Below are 7,517 nucleotides of genomic sequence, written 5' to 3'. Positions count from 1 at the left end.
CTCAGTTTTTTTCTATTCTTCCCATCTCTCCTTTACGGATTTGCTTATCGTAGGGGTGCCTGCTATCCGCGCCTCGAAGCTGTTTGGAAACTGATTTCGAATTTTGATTCCACCTTATTTTTTGAGGTAGGGTCTGGTCTCCCACTTAACATTGAGGGTAGACCTGCCGACCAATGAGTCCCGGGGGTCCTCCTGCCTCCATCTCCCCAGCTGTACTTGACTTTTATGTAAGTGCTGAGATAGAACACAGGTCCTTGCATGTATGTAATATTTTGCTGATGCAGTCAGTGTCCTGGCCTCCATATCTGTCTTTTTCAAGGGTTAAAGCGGCAGTTCTCAACCTGTGGATCGCGACCCCTCTGAGAGCGAGTGACTTTTTTCATAGGGTTCGCCTAAGACTATCAGAAAACATGAATATTTACATTACAATTCATACCAGTAACAACATTACAGTTGTGAAGTAGCAGTGAGAAAATTTTATGGTGTGTGTGTGGGGGGGTCCGCCACACCATGAGGAACTGTATTAAAGGGTCGCAGCATTAGGAAGGTTGAGACCTGCTGGACTAGAGGGGACGGACATTAGAGCAATTCTGTATTAATGGAAAAACAACAAAATCCAGCATTTTACGGCTAACTAAAATTACCCAGGTTGTTTTTTTTTTTTTAAATGTATCATGGGTCCTAGGGGCAGTTCAGCAGATAAAGGTACCTGCAGACAAACCCGTTGACCTGAGTTCGATCCCCCAAACCCACATACTTAAAGGAGAAAACCAGTTCCTGAAAGCTGTCCTCTGATCTCCACATGTGTGCTATGGAACACCCCTACACACACACACACACACACACACACACACACACACACACACTCACTCTAAATAAATAAATAAATAAATAAATAAATAAATAAATGTATTTTAAATTAGTATTTATGAAGATGGCGGTCTTGCTTAGTGGCATGTTCTTGCCTGGCATGCATGAGTCTTGGGGTTTAATTTTCATTATGGAAAAAAGAGAAAGAATAAGATGAAAGTCAGCATTTAGCAACACATCCATCCTCGCTTTTCCCGCACCCCCATCTCAGCGTCCTATCCCGTGACTAGGACTACCCTGTTGATTTTTAGGGGGAAGAAGGCTACTAAAGTCCTTCCTGTTCCATCTGCCTTATGCGGAAGCCTGATGTGGGGATGCTGGAAGATGGGACATGGCTGGTACGAGAGAGGAATTCTTGGTGCTCTGTATACAGGTATGAGGGCTTCTGTGTGCCCAGAGGACTTAAGATGCCTCGGGTTAGCCCAGACTCAAGTTCCCTCCTCGGGATTTTCAATGTCTGCCCACTGACTCCTTCAGCCCGCAAACTTGGGGTGAAGGCACACTAGGTGCAGGAGAGGTGGATTCTGTGCCCAGGTGGGCCACTGTCTGGAATAAGTGCTTCCCCGACCCTACATTTCAGCTTCCGCTTCCACAGTCAAGCCAAAGGGATTATGCTAAGTAATCCTCATACTTGTTCCATGGAGCCTAAGTGGTTTCTGGTTCTAGACTGCAAAGCTACATACAGACTTCTTTTGTTTGGCCTAGGTTGTATTGGAGTTCTTTAGATTGGCCTGCCTTTGCTTCTTGAGTGCTGAGATTCAATGTGTGCATCACGGCAACTGCTAAATATTTTCATTTTTGTGGTTTTTTTTTTCCATTTGAATTCTGTGTGTGTCTGTGTATATGCACTTGTGTGTATGCACATATGGGTGCAGGTAGGTATTCATATATGTATATATGTGTGTATGTGCTTGTTCATGTGAATTCATGCATGTATGTGGGTAGATACTCAAACGTGTGTGTGTGTGTGTGTGTGTGTGTGTGTGCATGTGTGTGTGTATGTGTTTGTGTGTGTGTATGTGCTTGGGCCAGAGGGTTGGCTTTTCAGGTCTTTCTTGATCACTTTTCTGCCTTATTTTTTGAGACAGCATCTCGCATTGAATCTGGAGCACTCTGATTGGATGAGGCTGCCAGCCAATGAGCTTTTAGAGACCGGCCACTGCCATCCCTGTGCTGGGGTCACAGGCATCTGCGCTGTACCTGGCTTTTTCACTTTTTGAATAGGTGCTGAGAACCCAAACTCAGGTCCTCACACCCGCACATGCTTGACTTTACCAACTAAGCCATCTCTCCCTAGCTGCACATCTCCATTTTAGACAAAGGCTCACATAGCCTAGGCTGGCTTCAGACTTCCTGTGGGAGCAGGGTTGAGTGTACACTCCTGACCGTCCCGCCTCCACTCCTCGTGTGGTAGAGCTACAGGTGTGTGCTAATATGCCCAGTTTCGTTTGTCACTATTGTTCCAAATAGCTGCTGACACTGGGACGTTATCCCCTACAAATCTGAATTCCCAGCTTCCTTTGGGAAATTGTGTCTTGCCTGGATGGTGATACGCACACACACTGTTCATTCTAGCGTGGGAAGACAGAAGCAGAGATCAGGAGACCAAGGTCACCCTTGGCCGTGCAGTGCGTCTAGGCTACATAAGACAATGTCTCAAAATGCCAAAATTAAAACAAACGGCCGGGTGGTGGTGGCGCACGCCTTTTATCCCAGCACTTGGGAGGCAGAGACAGGCGGATTTCTGAGTTCGAGGTCACCCTGGTCTACAGAGTGAGCTCCAGGACAGCCTGGGCTACACAGAGAAACCCTGTCTCGAAACCCATCCCCCCCCAAAACCAAACAAACAACAGGGGGTGGGGGGGAGAGAGAGAGATTTTTATCTTCATGACTGCATTGAAGCAGTAATTGTGACTTAGCAATACATGACCTCTTCAGATGGCCACCGTCCCTAACATGGCTGTTTTCTTCATGTGTGTTCACTTTCCCATGGTCCCTGCACTGGGGTCTCTGCGCAGACACAGGGCAGCTTCAGTAGGCACCAGGGTTCCTGGATTCCCAGGCAGTACCATGTTCACCATATGATGTGACCGGCGCCTCCTCATTCATGGAACAAGAGAAGAATGACAATATTTTAATTGTCTGAGTTTACATGGAGGGAACTCAACAGAGAACTCTGTAGGTTTCCTATTCCTATTGCCGCCATGGAGAGACAGCCATGGGACTCACTTAGAAAGGTCCCCTGGCCTCCTCCTGAGTCCCAATTCACCTCACCAGCAGCTGAGCAAGAGGACCCAGGCTGAATCCCCTCCACTATGGATCCATCCCCACCTACCCCCACTCCTGCCTTGCAGTTAAATCATTGTCAGAGGCACAAGGTCAGGGACCAGCTGGCTGCCCCATGCAGAGGAGGCCAGTGGAGGGGCAAAAGAGGAGGGGCCCTGAAGTCCTTGCCTTCCACTCCACAGCCTCAGATCTGGCTCTCCCAAGCCTGCAGAACCTTCCAATTGTACCCCATGGGGCTCCCTGTCTTGATGCTGAGAAATAATCTCAGACCTGTTCCTCATAGTCCAACAGGTAGGAAAGACGTTTTTAGCATGAGAACTCAGACATTTGCAATGCTTCAGCTTTGGGACAGGAGCTAGAGAGACGCTTTCATTCACTTATTCAGTTTTTATGGCTCACCTCTTGGACCGTTCACCACTTCTACAAGCTGACCCCACTCAGCTCCTTCAGTCCCCACGGTCACAAGTGACTGTGCACATGGGTAAGCCAAGGAGCAGAGCGGGACAGGGAAGCCACTCAGGGTCACAAGGCTAGTAATTGTTCTTAGTTCAGGTCTGGCCATGGGAGAGGTCTTCCTTCACCTGTTGAGAACTCAGTAGCATGAGTAGGGGGGGAACCTCGGTCAAGGGGCAGGGGCAGACTCTGTGGGTCTCTGTTTCCCCTTTCCCCCACCTGGGGTCCTCATACTAAGTCACCTCCTCCTTCACTGGTAAGGCTCCAGAAGCGTCACCACCTTGAGAAGTCTGCTTGGACTTCCTCTCCCCTGGGGACTTTGATGTCTCTGCTCTAGCTTTGAGACTCTTGTACAGCCTTGGGGACTCACTTTCCAAACACTCCACCTGCTTATCATTTGTACTGGGGTGGAAGCTGGAGCTAGGGATACATGCCAGGAGGATGGAACTCGCTTTCTATAGGCCTGAATTCCAACCTTTGAGCATGTACGGGCCCCCTTGCAACAGTTCCCACTCCCTCACCCTGGTCTCTAGTACAGAGAGGACAACTGGCTTACAGGCCCCAGGAAACACGGGCCCAGCCTGCAGCCACACGTTCAGGAGCCATTCAGAACACATACATCTGACCCAGCAGTTTCAAACTGAGGCATTTGCTTAGAGAAATAATAAAATGGCACATGGTCACCTCTCTACATTTTGGAGCTCCCCACTTGAAAATTGAGGGTATTCAAAAATGACATTGTAAGCTAAGAACGATGCACACCTTTAGTCCCAGCACTTGGGAGGCAGAGGCAGGCCAATCTCTGTTTAGTTCCAGGCTAGCCTGCTGTGCATAGTAAATTCCAGGACAGCCGGGACCTGTTGGGAAAAAAAAAAGAAAAGAAAAGAAAAAGAAAGGAAGACCAGGCGGTGGTGGCGCATGCCTTTAATCCCAGCACTTGGGAGGCAGAGGCAGGTGGATTTCTGAGTTGGAAGCCAGCCTGGTCTACAGAGTGAGTTCCAGGACAGCCAGGGCTACACAGAGAAACCCTGTCTTGAAAAAAGAAAAAAAAAAAAGAAAAGAAAGGAAGAAGGAAAGAAAGAAAGGATGAAAAATAGGATAGATAGAAAGAAGGAAAGAATGAAGGAAAGAAAGGAAGGAAGGAAGAAAATGGCATTGTATCTGTGCAGATTATGTACATGGTTTTTTGCTTCTGATTATTCTTAAACCATATACTAAATTAGCAACTATTTATCTAGCACCAATGTTGCATTAGACTTACATGCAGCCTACAGATGGTTCCCAGCATGCAGGAGGATGTGCACTTGTATGCACTTTACCCAGACGACTTGAGTATCCGTGAATTTTAGTATCCCTTGGGGGTCCTGGATCAACCTCTCCCACCTCCGGCTCTGAGGGATGATCACATGTGTGAGACAGGTCATCAGGAAGAGCATATGACACCTATAATCCCAGCACTAAGGGGCACAGGCAGGAGGATCAGACATTCACGATCATCTTGGGCTACGTAGAGTTTGAGGCCAGTCTGTGCTGTATAAGACCCTGTTTCAAAGCCAAAACCCAAAGCTCAAAAAGCTAATCTTTGCATATACAGTATTTATGGGGTTGGACTCAGTGGTGAAGTGCACTAGCTGTTCTTACAGAGGACGTGGGCTTGATTTCCAGCACCCACTCAGTGCACCACCTTCTGTAACTCCAGTTCCAAGGGGAGCCAATTCTTTCTCTCTCTCTCTCTCTCTCTTTCTCTCTCTCTCTCTCTCTTTGGTTTTTCAAGACAGGGTTTCTCTGTGTAGCCCTGGCTGTTCTGGAACTCACTCTGTAGACCAGGCTGGCCTCAAACTCAGAAATCCACCTGTCTCTGCCTCCCAAGTTCTGAGATTAAGGGCATGCGCCACCACTGCCTGGCTTGGAGCCAATTCTCTTGCCTGATCTCCCCAGGTACTGCATGTCTGCAGGGAACACACAGACACCCAGGCATATACACACAAAAGAAAAATAAGTAAATCTTCAAAAGAAAAACAACAAACCCATAAAACAACACCTTTGCCAAACTGAGGCACACACATAGAATCCTAGTATTCAGAAGGCTGAGGCAGGAGGATGGAGAGTTCCAGGGCACTGAGGCAGGATAGAAAGAAAAATGAAAGGGAGAAAACAGAGACATAGGGCTGGCGAGATGGCTCAGCAGGTAAGAGCGCTGTCTGCTCTTCTGAAGGTCCTGAGTTCATATCCCAGCAACCACACGGTGGCTCACAACCACCCATAATGAGATCTGACGCCCTCTTCTGGTACATCTGAAGATAGCTATAGTGTACTTATGTATAATAATAAATAAATCTTTGGGCCTGAGCGAGTGGGGCCAACTGGAGCTAGCAGAGGTCCTAAAATTCAATTCCCAACAACCACATGAAGGCTCACAACCATCTGTACAGCTACGGTGTACTCATATATATAAAATAAATAAATAACTCTTTAAAAAAAGAAAGAAAGAAACAGAGGCATACACTGTAGAGTCTGGTCAAACTCTCTTGCCATCAGAGAATCAAGAATTTTTGTACAGCCTGGAGTTGGGGGGGGGGTCGAGTAGGGGTGGGGCATGCCTTTAATCCCTGCTCTTAGGAGGTAGAAACTGATGGGTCTCTATGAGTTCAAGGCCAGCCTGGTCTCCCATGGCAAATTCCAAGCTGGCTCAGGCTACATAGTGAGACCCTGTTTCAAAAGCAAACAAGCAAGCAAACAAAACAAAACTATCAGTCTATTAATAGCACTTTCTGTGAAGGTTGCAACAGTAAAGACATTTTTTTTCTTGCAATATGTTTCCATGAGTATGGGCTGCACACATGTGAGTGTGTATTCACGTGGAGGCTTGGGGCTGGCGATGGCCAGCTGTCTCCCTCAATCTCTCTCCATATTAGATCCCAAGTCAGGACCTCTTGCTGAATTCAGAGCTTGCTATTTTGGCTGGTCTGGCTAGCTGCCTCATTTCAGGGATTCCCATCTTGGCCTCCAGGTGCTGGGGTTCCAGGTGAGCTGCCAAAACAGAGCTGGCTTTAATATGGATCTGAACTGAGTCCTCGTGCCTATGTAAGGAGCACCTGACCTGCTGAGGGGTCAGGCCTTTTGTATAGAGATGGTTTCAGATAATGATGCTGAAAAGCAGCAAACGGTGTCTAAGGCCCGAGTGATCGAGGTCTTGAGGTTGGCTTCACGCCTCTTCCAGGTATGTGTTGAGTACCTCACAGACAGGCTGTTAGCTTTTGCTGACAATACAAAGATGATCCCCTGATGTAGGTGGTACTCTACCTTGTAGTCCTGCCCAGTGCACCCCAGAAACCACCAGTGACAGCATTTAAATTCCTTATCAACCCTTTGAAGGTAACTTCTGAACCTACAAAATCATATATGCACACACACACAAACATATGCACATACATCCACACACATATATACATACATATACACATACATACATACATACATATTCACACAAACACACATATATCTACACACACATATATACACACATACACATACATATACACACAAATACACACACATATACATACAAACATACATATACATATATACACACATATGTACACACACAAATACACATATACACACACAAACTCACACATGTGTGTATATGTGTATATACATACATACACATATACACACATATAGACATATATACACGTGCATATACACATACACATATACATATACACATATATGTATATACACACATACACACATACACACATGTATACACATACATGCACACACATATAGACATATACATACACACAAATATACACATACACACATATATGTATATACACACATGTACGCATGTGCACATGCGTACACATACACACATGCACACACACATATATGTATATACACAC

The sequence above is a fragment of the Mastomys coucha genome, unplaced genomic scaffold (genome assembly GCF_008632895.1).
Source record: "Mastomys coucha isolate ucsf_1 unplaced genomic scaffold, UCSF_Mcou_1 pScaffold3, whole genome shotgun sequence".
Lineage (NCBI taxonomy): Eukaryota > Metazoa > Chordata > Mammalia > Rodentia > Muridae > Mastomys > Mastomys coucha.
This window is presented reverse-complemented; position numbering follows the sequence as displayed.